At 37.4% G+C, this 15871-nt stretch overlaps 1 pseudogene; it reads left to right on the forward strand.

The window, feature by feature from the left end:
- Window positions 1-15871, forward strand: part of LOC146936727 (elongation factor G-2, mitochondrial-like) — a 31433-nt pseudogene that overhangs the window by 6081 nt on the left and 9481 nt on the right.

Raw genomic sequence — 15871 nt, forward strand, 5'->3', positions numbered from 1 at the left:
GTATGTGACTAGACAATTAATAAAAATCTATTTTTAATATTTTAGGACATTGTTTAAGCATCCTAAAATAGTAACATTTACATTGAAAAATTTATAATTATGACTTTTACATGTGTTTGACTTGTGTATTTTCAAGACAATTTTCTTTTGATGGTTCCTTAAACAATGCCCTCAAGGAATTTGTTAGCAAGACTCATACTTTAAATTAATCAATCTAATAAAATTTCAATTAATGGTCTTTGTGGGGTCAAAGCAAAATTTGAAGAGGGGGCAATACATTATAATCACTAGTTTGTAGTTACAAATTTTTTGAAGAAGAGGGGTCAAGTGACCCCATTTAGTATAGCCTGGATCCGTGCCTGGTGACTAGGGCCCCGTTTGGATAAACAGCATGTATAGATGCTTATAGCATTAGGGCTTATAACATTAGAGCTTACATTATAAGTTCTTATACTTGGATAAGCTATTTATGTTTGGACATGTACACTAAAAATTACTTACATATATTGAAGTGTTTGGATGTGACATTACATAAGCAATTATTGAAATTTTAAATATTTTTAATTTAACAAAAAAATCAAAGAATCGACCACAATTATTGTAACACCCATACTAGACGTATCTAGAAAGTCTAGCACGCGCGTTGAATTTAGTATTGGATACATTAAAATATACAACATAAAAACTTCGAAAGAATTTATATACAACAAAACACGTTCGTACAATAACAATACATCACATATTATCTTATCTAAAATAAATACATCCTTGAGATCCATATTCTTCACGCTTCGGGTACGAACGAGCTCTTGCTGAAAATCCATTCGGCTACTAGCTTGCCATCCATCCTGATAATCTGAAACAAATAAGGATTGGGATGAGACATAATGTCTCAGTGAGTTCCCCTAAATCCTAGGCTATAGGCAACCTCAAGGGAAAACCTACGGTCACCACGTGTCTACATTACAACCTGACGGTTGATTATACGTGTGTGGGGACTTACATACTTAGACGGTAGTGCATACTAGAGCCGTCATAGTTTTACCTTAACTCGTTATAGGCTTCACTTCCTATACGTGTCATGGCGGCCGAGGGAACCTAGGACCGCATTGCCAAGAATACGCTTACGTATCGAGGCCTAATCATAACATAATCATGGCACGATTCTAAACCGGACGATTAGGGAAATCCTAAGATCGTCATCGGTATCATGTTCTTTACTTGTTCTATTCCATGCCTTGTACTTGTCATGTAGCATCTAATGCTCTTATTCTTAAACATAAACTTGCATGGGTTCACTCTTGCATAACCATGAACATAACATAATCATATCATACATAAACGTATCTAAGTTCATTCAATTATGTTAGCGTTGAACAAACAATTATTATCTTGATTCATTTTACGGATAGTCCCGGGTGGAGTAACCCCAAGATCAATCCCATACATGACCGATGTACGTACATCGGACTCCCTCGGTGTCGTGCGGGTCCCTTGCGGCTTAAACCGTTCCCCTTAGGTCGAGAACCTCCTGTATCCCCCTGGCGTGGATAACAAGAGACACGAGCACCTACGTCTTGTTACTCAGTGACATGCGGGTCCCTTACGGCTTAAATCGTTCTCATAATGAGAACCCCTTGTATCCCCCTGATGTGGATAACAAGAGACATGTCACCTACACTTATTAGTCATGGTCTTGTCGTGCATAAGTTAAACATATACATACTTACTTGCTTATTACCTCGGACCCTTGAGTCGATCCGATTAGCGGTAAACTTATACTTGTTCATGCACATACTTAATCGTGGTGGAGTGATTAACTAATCAAACCACATCTTATCATGCTTTCTAGACACTCTTAACATATGCGAAGAGTTTATACTTCGCGTCTTAGCATTCTAGGAGTCTTGCTAACTTGCTAGTTCTCAACGACTATGTCGAGGCTCTAGTTTTCCCTTGCTTAAGGAATATTTGCTACCCGTTTCATGACATGATTTCTCTCATATGCCATGCCTTACTAACATGCTTAATACTTGCTTTTTTTTATCATAGAAATCTTGCTTACAATGATCATCATTTAGGACCTTGATTTGAGGGGTTTATATTCGTAAAAAGACACCACGGAGAAAACCGCATCGCGAATCCCCATGCCTGCCTGAAGCGAGCAAAACAATGAGATTCCTCACTGTCTTACTCGCCTAGGCGAGTAGATTTGCTGGAGAGGCAAGTGGTAACTCGCCGTGGCGAGTTGGGGGCGAGTAAGACCCCCCTTTCGGAGTTCTAGCTCGCCGTGGCGAGTAATAGCTCGCCGTGGCGAGTTAGGACAGTCCAGAACACTTAAAAATGGTATTTTTGACCCAAAAACCTCAAACCAAGTGTCTCTATTAGTTTTGGAACATATTTGATCATAGGAAACTTATAAAACATGCATATGGAAAGTATTAACATGTATAGCATGCATGACATAAAAAGGGGAAACTAGACTAATGCATAAACCCTAGAATTTCATGTTATTAATACTAAACATACATGACATAATCATAATCCCAAAGGGTGGGAATTCTATCTATGAAACTCACCTAGCAAGCTTCTTGAGACATTTCCAAGCTTCCAAACATCAAAGCCCTAACTTGATTTTCTTGCACTCTTAACCCATACCATTCAAACTTGTCATACTATTCTTGCAACCCAAGACTCCTTACCAAGCTCCAAACCATGATCCTATCATCACCCTCAAAACACATATTCTAACTTTAACATCAAAAGGAATTCTTTGTGAGGAAGAATAAAATATCAATCCATTCAACTTAATATTCTTACCTTGATCATGTAGAAACCATTCCTTGGACCAATTTAGAATCCATATTCACCACACACCAAACCCTAGTTTTCCAATCACTTCTTCAAGAGGAGAAAAATAGAAGAATCAAACACAATACACACTTTAGCTCTTCAACCCATCATCTAGTCACCTTCTTTAATCATAAAGGAACCACTTCAAGCACAACTTCATGTTTAAACTCCCAAACTACCAAAACCCTAACTTCTTGAAGGAGAGGAGATGTAGAGTAATTAAACAAAATTCAAGCTTTCCTTAACTTAAGAGATCTTGAGGAAACATAATCCAAAAACTTGCCATGAGAGGATGAAGATTTAGGAAGATTTGGTAGAGAGAAGAGAGGAAGAGGGCGTGTGGGGGAAGAGAGAAAGAACAGAGAAGTTGCTTCCCAACTTAGAAAGAGAAAGAAATGAGAGAAATGAGATATTTTGCCCAAAAATCATTTAAATATCCATTCCACGCGAATTTACCATTTTACCCTTGGCTCAAGCGTGTTAAAAACGACTTTGATACTTTTCCTGTAAAAAGCTGACATGTCATAAAATATTTCCAATAACTTACTTTCCATGAATTAAATTCATCTGACACGGTCAACGGGTAATATACCGATACTGTCAGGCGGGATATTACATTCTACCCCCCTTAAAAAAATTTCGTCCTCGAAATTTAGAGACCGTCTACCAATCATCACGTCAAAACTTACCATCTTTGGTCTGAACCATACATTTATATTCATACATATTCAAAGGACTCGTCGTATCATGTCTTCATCTTATTTCTTAACCCACATGTAACTGAATATAACTTACTTGATCTGAATATCACTCATACCTAGAGTTATCTTATCATAAACATGAACAATCAGGATTTGCCTTTTAACTGGGGTCCTACCGGAAACCAGGTGTGCCCTGCAATGCTTACTTGTAACTTTGAATCATCTTTCCATGCATACATAATCTTATCGGGTAAACGTATATTTCCTACATCAGTTTACTTACTGTACTTCTAGACACATGCTTCTTACTTGTATTACTCATGTAAACGATTTCATGAATCTTTTATCTCTTTTCAGAACCTTAGGAAATCTTTCGACTTCATTGCAATCTCATTGCATTCTTATCGCATCCGAACTAATGGGTAACTCATATTGTCTGACCTGAAAAAGTAAAATCAACTAGCCACTTCATCTGACAATCTAATAACCAACGTTGCGGTTCACATGCTTTTGAAACTTTCTAACATATCCACTTGCACACACATCATATACTCTTAATACACTTCCGTGTATCCTACATGATATTGACTTCATACGAGTATTGTCGTTCCAATAGCATGGGCATTCTTTCAAGTGACGTCTTTTGTTAAATGATAACGATACGTGTCCTAAAATCTTTCTTAAAGAAATTTTTCTTAAACTTTGGTATTCGGGTTCTTGGAACGAATGTACACATGACTAAAAAGGTTTTATCATTTCCAAAACTGATTGTGTAATGGTACCACAGAACCACCAGACGAGTTTCTATATTTTGAAAAAGATTTAACAACTCGCCCCAAACTTGTCCACGACAAGTTGGTTCTGAAGCTTGTACGTCTTAAGTGAGATTACTTACGACGTATCTTATCAGTTTTGAAAACGTAAAATTTCATGAGTTAAAAATAAGTATCGTTCCCAAGTTCCTAAATACCAATCTTAGCTTCAAAAGCTATAAAATCATGGCTTGAAATGTCTTAACAAGTATTGTTTTCACTCAACAAGTATTTCATACAAGAGTATGAATCTCATTGCACATCACTTAAAAGTTGCTTCTCTCTCATGATAACTTGCTTACATATCCGTAGGAAATCCTTGAACCTCTCGACATTAACATTGTTCCTCTTCTTCGGAACACTAAACTTGATTCTTTACTTGAGTCGCAAGTCAAACCTTCTGAATCTTACAAGTTTTTCCATATTTCATGATTACCGATTAACTTTCATGGCGCTACTCTGATTCCCTCCGGTTGGCTTAAACAAATACTATAATCCATTAAAGCAATTGAGACTTCAATTCATGCTTATCACTTGATTACTTACTTCTTGAGAACTTCCATGTTGCAACCGACATCACCACCTTACACTTGCCTTGTAAATTCAAAACTCGTGATAACTTATCTTATACTCATAATACTTGACTTGGGGGTAAACCTTACATTCTAGCTGGTTGCATTTATCATACATATCATACTTGAACTTATTTCCGAGTAAACTCAAATTCTTTGACAAACTCATCTTGCACTTGAACATATCTTTCTTGAACATCTAATCCTTGTACCTTCGCATTCTTGCATACTATATTTTGCTGAACCATACCATTGCTTGCTCGTTAATTTTTCCTTTAAGAAAACTTCATAAAATAGCGCATGGGTCATTGACGTTGATGATTTTTCTACTTTATAAATATATATCAGGTTTAGGCCCCGGCCTTCTTTTTCTCTTCTTTTAGGTTTAATTTTTACTACGTTGATAATTTTTACATATATTTATAAAGTAGAAAAATCTGATAGGTGCAAAAAATATATGTAAAAATTATCAACGTAGTAAAAATTAAACCTAAAAGAAGAGAAAAAGAAGGTCGGGGCCTAAACCTGATATATATTTATAAAGTAGAAAAATCATCAACGTCAATGACCCATGCGCTATTTTATGAAGTTTTCTTAAAGGAAAAATTAACGAGCAAGCAATGGTATGGTTCAGCAAAATATAGTATGCAAGAATGCGAAGGTACAAGGATTAGATGTTCAAGAAAGATATGTTCAAGTGCAAGATGAGTTTGTCAAAGAATTTGAGTTTACTCGGAAATAAGTTCAAGTATGATATGTATGATAAATGCAACCAGCTAGAATGTAAGGTTTACCCCCAAGTCAAGTATTATGAGTATAAGATAAGTTATCACGAGTTTTGAATTTACAAGGCAAGTGTAAGGTGGTGATGTCGGTTGCAACATGGAAGTTCTCAAGAAGTAAGTAATCAAGTGATAAGCATGAATTGAAGTCTCAATTGCTTTAATGGATTATAGTATTTGTTTAAGCCAACCGGAGGGAATCAGAGTAGCGCCATGAAAGTTAATCGGTAATCATGAAATATGGAAAAACTTGTAAGATTCAGAAGGTTTGACTTGCGACTCAAGTAAAGAATCAAGTTTAGTGTTCCGAAGAAGAGGAACAATGTTAATGTCGAGAGGTTCAAGGATTTCCTACGGATATGTAAGCAAGTTATCATGAGAGAGAAGCAACTTTTAAGTGATGTGCAATGAGATTCATACTCTTGTATGAAATACTTGTTGAGTGAAAACAATACTTGTTAAGACATTTCAAGCCATGATTTTATAGCTTTTGAAGCTAAGATTGGTATTTAGGAACTTGGGAACGATACTTATTTTTAACTCATGAAATTTTACGTTTTCAAAACTGATAAGATACGTCGTAAGTAATCTCACTTAAGACGTACAAGCTTCAGAACCAACTTGTCGTGGACAAGTTTGGGGCGAGTTGTTAAATCTTTTTCAAAATATAGAAACTCGTCTGGTGGTTCTGTGGTACCATTACACAATCAGTTTTGGAAATGATAAAACCTTTTTAGTCATGTGTACATTCGTTCCAAGAACCCGAATACCAAAGTTTAAGAAAAATTTCTTTAAGAAAGATTTTAGGACACGTATCGTTATCATTTAACAAAAGACGTCACTTGAAAGAATGCCCGTGCTATTGGAACGACAATACTCGTATGAAGTCAATATCATGTAGGATACACGGAAGTGTATTAAGAGTATATGATGTGTGTGCAAGTGGATATGTTAGAAAGTTTCAAAAGCATGTGAACCGCAACGTTGGTTATTAGATTGTCAGATGAAGTGGCTAGTTGATTTTACTTTTTCAGGTCAGACAATATGAGTTACCCATTAGTTCGGATGCGATAAGAATGCAATGAGATTGCAATGAAGTCGAAAGATTTCCTAAGGTTCTGAAAAGAGATAAAAGATTCATGAAATCGTTTACATGAGTAATACAAGTAAGAAGCATGTGTCTAGAAGTACAGTAAGTAAACTGATGTAGGAAATATACGTTTACCCGATAAGATTATGTATGCATGGAAAGATGATTCAAAGTTACAAGTAAGCATTGCAGGGCACACCTGGTTTCCGGTAGGACCCCAGTTAAAAGGCAAATCCTGATTGTTCATGTTTATGATAAGATAACTCTAGGTATGAGTGATATTCAGATCAAGTAAGTTATGTTCAGTTACATGTGGGTTAAGAAATAAGATGAAGACATGATACGACGAGTCCTTTGAATATGTATGAATATAAATGTATGGTTCAGACCAAAGATGGTAAGTTTTGACGTGATGATTGGTAGACGGTCTCTAAATTTCGAGGACGAAATTTTTTTAAGGGGGGTAGAATGTAATATCCCGCCTGACAGTATCGGTATATTACCCGTTGACCGTGTCAGATGAATTTAATTCATGGAAAGTAAGTTATTGGAAATATTTTATGACATGTCAGCTTTTTACAGGAAAAGTATCAGAGTCGTTTTTAACACGCTTGAGCCAAGGGTAAAATGGTAAATTCGCGTGGAATGGATATTTAAATGATTTTTGGGCAAAATATCTCATTTCTCTCATTTCTTTCTCTTTCTAAGTTGGGAAGCAACTTCTCTCTTCTTTCTCTCTTCCCCCACACGCCCTCTTCCTCTCTTCTCTCTACCAAATCTTCCTAAATCTTCATCCTCTCATGGCAAGTTTTTGGATTATGTTTCCTCAAGATCTCTTAAGTTAAGGAAAGCTTGAATTTTGTTTAATTACTCTACATCTCCTCTCCTTCAAGAAGTTAGGGTTTTGGTAGTTTGGGAGTTTAAACATGAAGTTGTGCTTGAAGTGGTTCCTTTATGATTAAAGAAGGTGACTAGATGATGGGTTGAAGAGCTAAAGTGTGTATTGTGTTTGATTCTTCTATTTTTCTCCTCTTGAAGAAGTGATTGGAAAACTAGGGTTTGGTGTGTGGTGAATATGGATTCTAAATTGGTCCAAGGAATGGTTTCTACATGATCAAGGTAAGAATATTAAGTTGAATGGATTGATATTTTATTCTTCCTCACAAAGAATTCCTTTTGATGTTAAAGTTCGATTATGTGTTTTGAGGGTGATGATAGGATCATGGTTTGGAGCTTGGTAAGGAGTCTTGGGTCGCAAGAATAGTATGACAAGTTTGAATGGTATGGGTTAAGAGTGCAAGAAAATCAAGTTAGGGCTTTGATGTTTGGAAGCTTGGAAATGTCTCAAGAAGCTTGCTAGGTGAGTTTCATAGATAGAATTCCCACCCTTTGGGATTATGATTATGTCATGTATGTTTAGTATTAATAACACGAAATTCTAGGGTTTATGCATTAGTCTAGTTTCCCCTTTTTATGTCATGCATGCTATACATGTTAATACTTGCCATATGCATGTTTTATAAGTTTCCTATGATCAAATATGTTCCAAAACTAATAGAGACACTTGGTTTGAGGTTTTTGGGTCAAAAATACCATTTTTAAGTGTTCTGGACTGTCCTAACTCGCCACGGCGAGCTAGAACTCCGAAAGGGGGGTCTTACTCGCCCCCAACTCGCCACGGCGAGTTACCACTTGCCTCCCCAGCAAATCTACTCGCCTAGGCGAGTAAGACTGTGAGGAATCTCATTGTTTTGCTCGTTTCAGGCAGGCATGGGGATTCGCGATGCGGTTTTCTCCGTGGTGTCTTTTTACGAATATAAACCCCTCCAATCAAGGTCCTAAATGATGATCATTGTAAGCAAGATTTCTATGATAAAAAAAAGCAAGTATTAAGCATGTTAGTAAGGCATGGCATACGAGAGAAATCATGTCATGAAACGGGTAGCAAATATTCCTTAAGCAAGGGAAAACTAGAGCCTCGACATAGTCGTTGAGAACTAGCAAGTTAGCAAGACTCCTAGAGTGCTAAGACGCGAAGTACAAACTCTTCGCATATGTTAAGAGTGTCTAGCAAGCATGATAAGATGTGGTTTGATTAGTTAATCACTCCACCACGATTAAGTATGTGCATGAACAAGTATAAGTTTACCGCTAATCGGATCGACTCAAGGGTCCGAGGTAATAAGCAAGTAAGTATGTATATGTTTAACTTATGCACGACAAGACCATGACTAATAAGTGTAGGTGACATGTCTCTTGTTATCCACATCAGGGGGATACAAGGGGTTCTCATTATGAGAACGATTTAAGCCGTAAGGGACCCGCATGTCACTGAGTAACAAGACGTAGGTGCTCGTGTCTCTTGTTATCCACGCCAGGGGGATACAGGAGGTTCTCGACCTAAGGGGAACGGTTTAAGCCGCAAGGGACCCGCACGACACCGAGGGAGTCCGATGTACGTACATCGGTCATGTATGGGATTGATCTTGGGGTTACTCCACCCGGGACTATCCGTAAAATGAATCAAGATAATAATTGTTTGTTCAACGCTAACATAATTGAATGAACTTAGATACGTTTATGTATGATATGATTATGTTATGTTCATGGTTATGCAAGAGTGAACCCATGCAAGTTTATGTTTAAGAATAAGAGCATTAGATGCTACATGACAAGTACAAGGCATGGAATAGAACAAGTAAAGAACATGATACCGATGACGATCTTAGGATTTCCATAATCGTCCGGTTTAGAATCGTGCCATGATTATGTTATGATTAGGCCTCGATACGTAAGCGTATTCTTGGCAATGCGGTCCTAGGTTCCCTCGGCCGCCATGACATGTATAGGAAGTGAAGCCTATAACGAGTTAAGGTAAAACTATGACGGCTCTAGTATGCACTACCGTCTAAGTATGTAAGTCCCCACACACGTATAATCAACCGTCAGGTTGTAATGTAGACACGTGGTGACCGTAGGTTTTCCCTTGAGGTTGCCTATAGCCTGGGATTTAGGGGAACTCACTGAGACATTATGTCTCATCCCAATCCTTATTTGTTTCAGATTATCAGGATGGATGGCAAGCTAGTAGCCGAATGGATTTTCAGCAAGAGCTCGTTCGTACCCGAAGCGTGAAGAATATGGATCTCTAGGATGTATTTATTTTAGATAAGATAATATGTGATGTATTGTTATTGTACGAACGTGTTTTGTTGTATATAAATTCTTTCGAAGTTTTTATGTTGTATATTTTAATGTATCCAATACTAAATTCAACGTGCGTGCTAGACTTTCTAGATACGTCTAGTATGGGTGTTACATTTGGTATCAGAGCAGGTCGATTCAGACTGTGCCTTGGGTCATTAAATTACAACTAAGGTAGTGGGACCATTGGGTTCCGGGTAAATGTTTTAGTTGTTGTTGTTAGTTGAGCCTGATCAACTCAAATTAGCATTCAACGATTAGAATGGATGCCTGAGAGCTGAATAGAACCCAGGAGGAACGAAGTATGGGATGAAGTAGTTTATCGTGCCAAAAGGTGGCCGGTGAACTAATCAAGTGGAAGTGTGAATCCTCCGGGAATGTAAGGCATGTTAAGAAGGGATATTCCGACAATGTCGGGTAAGATGATAGTAATACTCCATGTACCCGAAAGAGAAGAAGTTGGATATATGTATCTAACCATGACCGGAAGTTTCGGTAAGAATTGTTGTTGGAACAGGTTTATGATATTTTGAAATGTCAGTACAAGGCTACAAGGTAGTAAGAGGTCGACATATGTTGACGGAGACAGCAGGTTCTCAGGAATAGCAATATGTAAATGAAGTTAAGGACATGAAGGTTTGTCAAGTTGCGTAAGTGGCAACGTAAAGAAGTAAGCTATTCTTAGTGGAGGAAATTAAGGATTCAAGAGAAAGTTTTATGTTATCAGTATTAAGGCATTGATTTCCGACGTGCCAAGAATTGTATCGAAAAGGTTGATGTTGCCATGCAAATGTTATAGAATGTTTTATGATGCTAGGAATGAATGATGTGCATTAGTTACTTGAGAAAACAAAAATATATTTGGAGAAACTCATCCATAGCGAACTTGGAACGAAATTTTCCGTTTTTATGAAATTTACCCGTTCGTTCCAAAGGTTTGCAATGACTATAGGTGAGATGTCCTCACAATAATCTTTTATGTGATGAAAATCTTTTATGACATCAAGTAACGAATGCATATCATCTCCTAAGATTTTCAAGGAAAAAGGCATAGGCAACGATCAACGAAATCGATATGGTTTAGGGTAGCTTTGGAAGTTAATGTGTCAAGAGTCAAGAAAGAGCTCAGATCAAGAGATTGGAATTTCCGGTATTGATACGGAAGTCATAGATGTGAAGGTATGAAGAAAGAAGTTAAAGCGGTGCAAGTTATGGAAAACACAAGGTTCTCAGAATTATGACGTATCTCTCGAATCTATGTTTTGCTTAATAGACTTGCTAAGGCTCGATATGATGTTGAAATATAAAGTTTAAATAATTTTAGAAAGATTGGTGCCTATGGGTGATTGAAGTTGACATTTGAAAAATTCATAGGAAATTTTCTAGGAACCGGGTTGCTACGACACTTGTAGAGCGGGCTAGACTCATTAGAGTCTAGGTTTGGTGACACGTATGTGTTATCAACTCGTTCTATGATTCCCGAAGCAATGGCCGGGGCCTAAACCTGATATATATTTATAAAGTAGAAAAATCATCAACGTCAATGACCCATGCGCTATTTTATGAAGTTTTCTTAAAGGAAAAATTAACGAGCAAGCAATGGTATGGTTCAGCAAAATATAGTATGCGAGAATGCGAAGGTACAAGGATTAGATGTTCAAGAAAGATATGTTCAAGTGCAAGATGAGTTTGTCAAAGAATTTGAGTTTACTCGGAAATAAGTTCAAGTATGATATGTATGATAAATGCAACCAGCTAGAATGTAAGGTTTACCCCCAAGTCAAGTATTATGAGTATAAGATAAGTTATCACGAGTTTTGAATTTACAAGGCAAGTGTAAGGTGGTGATGTCGGTTGCAACATGGAAGTTCTCAAGAAGTAAGTAATCAAGTGATAAGCATGAATTGAAGTCTCAATTGCTTTAATGGATTATAGTATTTGTTTAAGCCAACCGGAGGGAATCAGAGTAGCGCCATGAAAGTTAATCGGTAATCATGAAATATGGAAAAACTTGTAAGATTCAGAAGGTTTGACTTGCGACTCAAGTAAAGAATCAAGTTTAGTGTTCCGAAGAAGAGGAACAATGTTAATGTCGAGAGGTTCAAGGATTTCCTACGGATATGTAAGCAAGTTATCATGAGAGAGAAGCAACTTTTAAGTGATGTGCAATGTGATTCATACTCTTGTATGAAATACTTGTTGAGTGAAAACAATACTTGTTAAGACATTTCAAGCCATGATTTTATAGCTTTTGAAGCTAAGATTGGTATTTAGGAACTTGGGAACGATACTTATTTTTAACTCATGAAATTTTACGTTTTCAAAACTGATAAGATACGTCGTAAGTAATCTCACTTAAGACGTACAAGCTTCAGAACCAACTTGTCGTGGACAAGTTTGGGGCGAGTTGTTAAATCTTTTTCAAAATATAGAAACTCGTCTGGTGGTTCTGTGGTACCATTACACAATCAGTTTTGGAAATGATAAAACCTTTTTAGTCATGTGTACATTCGTTCCAAGAACCCGAATACCAAAGTTTAAGAAAAATTTCTTTAAGAAAGATTTTAGGACACGTATCGTTATCATTTAACAAAAGACGTCACTTGAAAGAATGCCCATGCTATTGGAACGACAATACTCGTATGAAGTCAATATCATGTAGGATACACGGAAGTGTATTAAGAGTATATGATGTGTGTGCAAGTGGATATGTTAGAAAGTTTCAAAAGCATGTGAACCGCAACGTTGGTTATTAGATTGTCAGATGAAGTGGCTAGTTGATTTTACTTTTTCAGGTCAGACAATATGAGTTACCCATTAGTTCGGATGCGATAAGAATGCAATGAGATTGCAATGAAGTCGAAAGATTTCCTAAGGTTCTGAAAAGAGATAAAAGATTCATGAAATCGTTTACATGAGTAATACAAGTAAGAAGCATGTGTCTAGAAGTACAGTAAGTAAACTGATGTAGGAAATATACGTTTACCCGATAAGATTATGTATGCATGGAATGATGATTCAAAGTTACAAGTAAGCATTGCAGGGCACACCTGGTTTCCGGTAGGACCCAAGTTAAAAGGCAAATCCTGATTGTTCATGTTTATGATAAGATAACTCTAGGTATGAGTGATATTCAGATCAAGTAAGTTATGTTCAGTTACATGTGGGTTAAGAAATAAGATGAAGACATGATACGACGAGTCCTTTGAATATGTATGAATATAAATGTATGGTTCAGACCAAAGATGGTAAGTTTTGACGTGATGATTGGTAGACGGTCTCTAAATTTCGAGGACGAAATTTTTTTAAGGGGGGTAGAATGTAATATCCCGCCTGACAGTATCGGTATATTACCCGTTGACCGTGTCAGATGAATTTAATTCATGGAAAGTAAGTTATTGGAAATATTTTATGACATGTCAGCTTTTTACAGGAAAAGTATCAGAGTCGTTTTTAACACGCTTGAGCCAAGGGTAAAATGGTAAATTCGCGTGGAATGGATATTTAAATGATTTTTGGGCAAAATATCTCATTTCTCTCATTTAATTTCTTTCTCTTTCTAAGTTGGGAAGCAACTTCTCTCTTCTTTCTCTCTTCCCCCACACGCCCTCTTCCTCTCTTCTCTCTACCAAATCTTCCTAAATCTTCTTCCTCTCATGGCAAGTTTTTGGATTATGTTTCCTCAAGATCTCTTAAGTTAAGGAAAGCTTGAATTTTGTTTAATTACTCTACATCTCCTCTCCTTCAAGAAGTTAGGGTTTTGGTAGTTTGGGAGTTTAAACATGAAGTTGTGCTTGAAGTGGTTCCTTTATGATTAAAGAAGGTGACTAGATGATGGGTTGAAGAGCTAAAGTGTGTATTGTGTTTGATTCTTCTATTTTTCTCCTCTTGAAGAAGTGATTGGAAAACTAGGGTTTGGTGTGTGGTGAATATGGATTCTAAATTGGTCCAAGGAATGGTTTCTACATGATCAAGGTAAGAATATTAAGTTGAATGGATTGATATTTTATTCTTCCTCACAAAGAATTCCTTTTGATGTTAAAGTTCGATTATGTGTTTTGAGGGTGATGATAGGATCATGGTTTGGAGCTTGGTAAGGAGTCTTGGGTTGCAAGAATAGTATGACAAGTTTGAATGGTATGGGTTAAGAGTGCAAGAAAATCAAGTTAGGGCTTTGATGTTTGGAAGCTTGGAAATGTCTCAAGAAGCTTGCTAGGTGAGTTTCATAGATAGAATTCCCACCCTTTGGGATTATGATTATGTCATGTATGTTTAGTATTAATAACATGAAATTCTAGGGTTTATGCATTAGTCTAGTTTCCCCTTTTTATGTCATGCATGCTATACATGTTAATACTTGCCATATGCATGTTTTATAAGTTTCCTATGATCAAATATGTTCCAAAACTAATAGAGACACTTGGTTTGAGGTTTTTGGGTCAAAAATACCATTTTTAAGTGTTTTGGACTGTCCTAACTCGCCACGGCGAGCTATTACTCGCCACGGCGAGCTAGAACTCCGAAAGGGGGGTCTTACTCGCCCCCAACTCGCCACGGCGAGTTACCACTCGCCTCCCCAGCAAATCTACTCGCCTAGGCGAGTAAGACAGTGAGGAATCTCATTGTTTTGCTCGCTTCAGGCAGGCATGGGGATTCACGATGCGGTTTTCTCCGTGGTGTCTTTTTACGAATATAAACCCCTCAAATCAAGGTCCTAAATGATGATCATTGTAAGCAAGATTTCTATGATAAAAAAAAGCAAGTATTAAGCATGTTAGTAAGGCATGGCATACGAGAGAAATCATGTCATGAAACGGGTAGCAAATATTCCTTAAGCAAGGGAAAACTAGAGCCTCGACATAGTCGTTGAGAACTAGCAAGTTAGCAAGACTCCTAGAATGCTAAGACGCGAAGTATAAACTCTTCGCATATGTTAAGAGTGTCTAGAAAGCATGATAAGATGTGGTTTGATTAGTTAATCACTCCACCACGATTAAGTATGTGCATGAACAAGTATAAGTTTACCGCTAATCGGATCGACTCAAGGGTCCGAGGTAATAAGCAAGTAAGTATGTATATGTTTAACTTATGCACGACAAGACCATGACTAATAAGTGTAGGTGACATGTCTCTTGTTATCCACATCAGGGGGATACAAGGGGTTCTCATTATGAGAACGATTTAAGCCGTAAGGGACCCGCATGTCACTGAGTAACAAGACGTAGGTGCTCGTGTCTCTTGTTATCCACGCCAGGGGGATACAGGAGGTTCTCGACCTAAGGGGAACGGTTTAAGCCGCAAGGGACCCGCACGACACCGAGGGAGTCCGATGTACGTACATCGGTCATGTATGGGATTGATCTTGGGGTTACTCCACCCGGGACTATCCGTAAAATGAATCAAGATAATAATTGTTTGTTCAACGCTAACATAATTGAATGAACTTAGATACGTTTATGTATGATATGATTATGTTATGTTCATGGTTATGCAAGAGTGAACCCATGCAAGTTTATGTTTAAGAATAAGAGCATTAGATGCTACATGACAAGTACAAGGCATGGAATAGAACAAGTAAAGAACATGATACCGATGACGATCTTAGGATTTCCATAATCGTCCGGTTTAGAATCGTGCCATGATTATGTTATGATTAGGCCTCGATACGTAAGCGTATTCTTGGCAATGCGGTCCTAGGTTCCCTCGGCCGCCATGACACGTATAGGAAGTGAAGCCTATAACGAGTTAAGGTAAAACTATGACGGCTCTAGTATGCACTACCGTCTAAGTATGTAAGTCCCCACACACGTATAATCAACCGTCAGGTTGTAATGTAGACACGTGGTGACCGTAGGTT

This window comes from Medicago sativa, chromosome 3, assembly GCF_051527215.1.
Source record: "Medicago sativa cultivar Bolivia chromosome 3, Bolivia_mono, whole genome shotgun sequence".
In the NCBI taxonomy this organism is placed as follows: domain Eukaryota; kingdom Viridiplantae; phylum Streptophyta; class Magnoliopsida; order Fabales; family Fabaceae; genus Medicago; species Medicago sativa.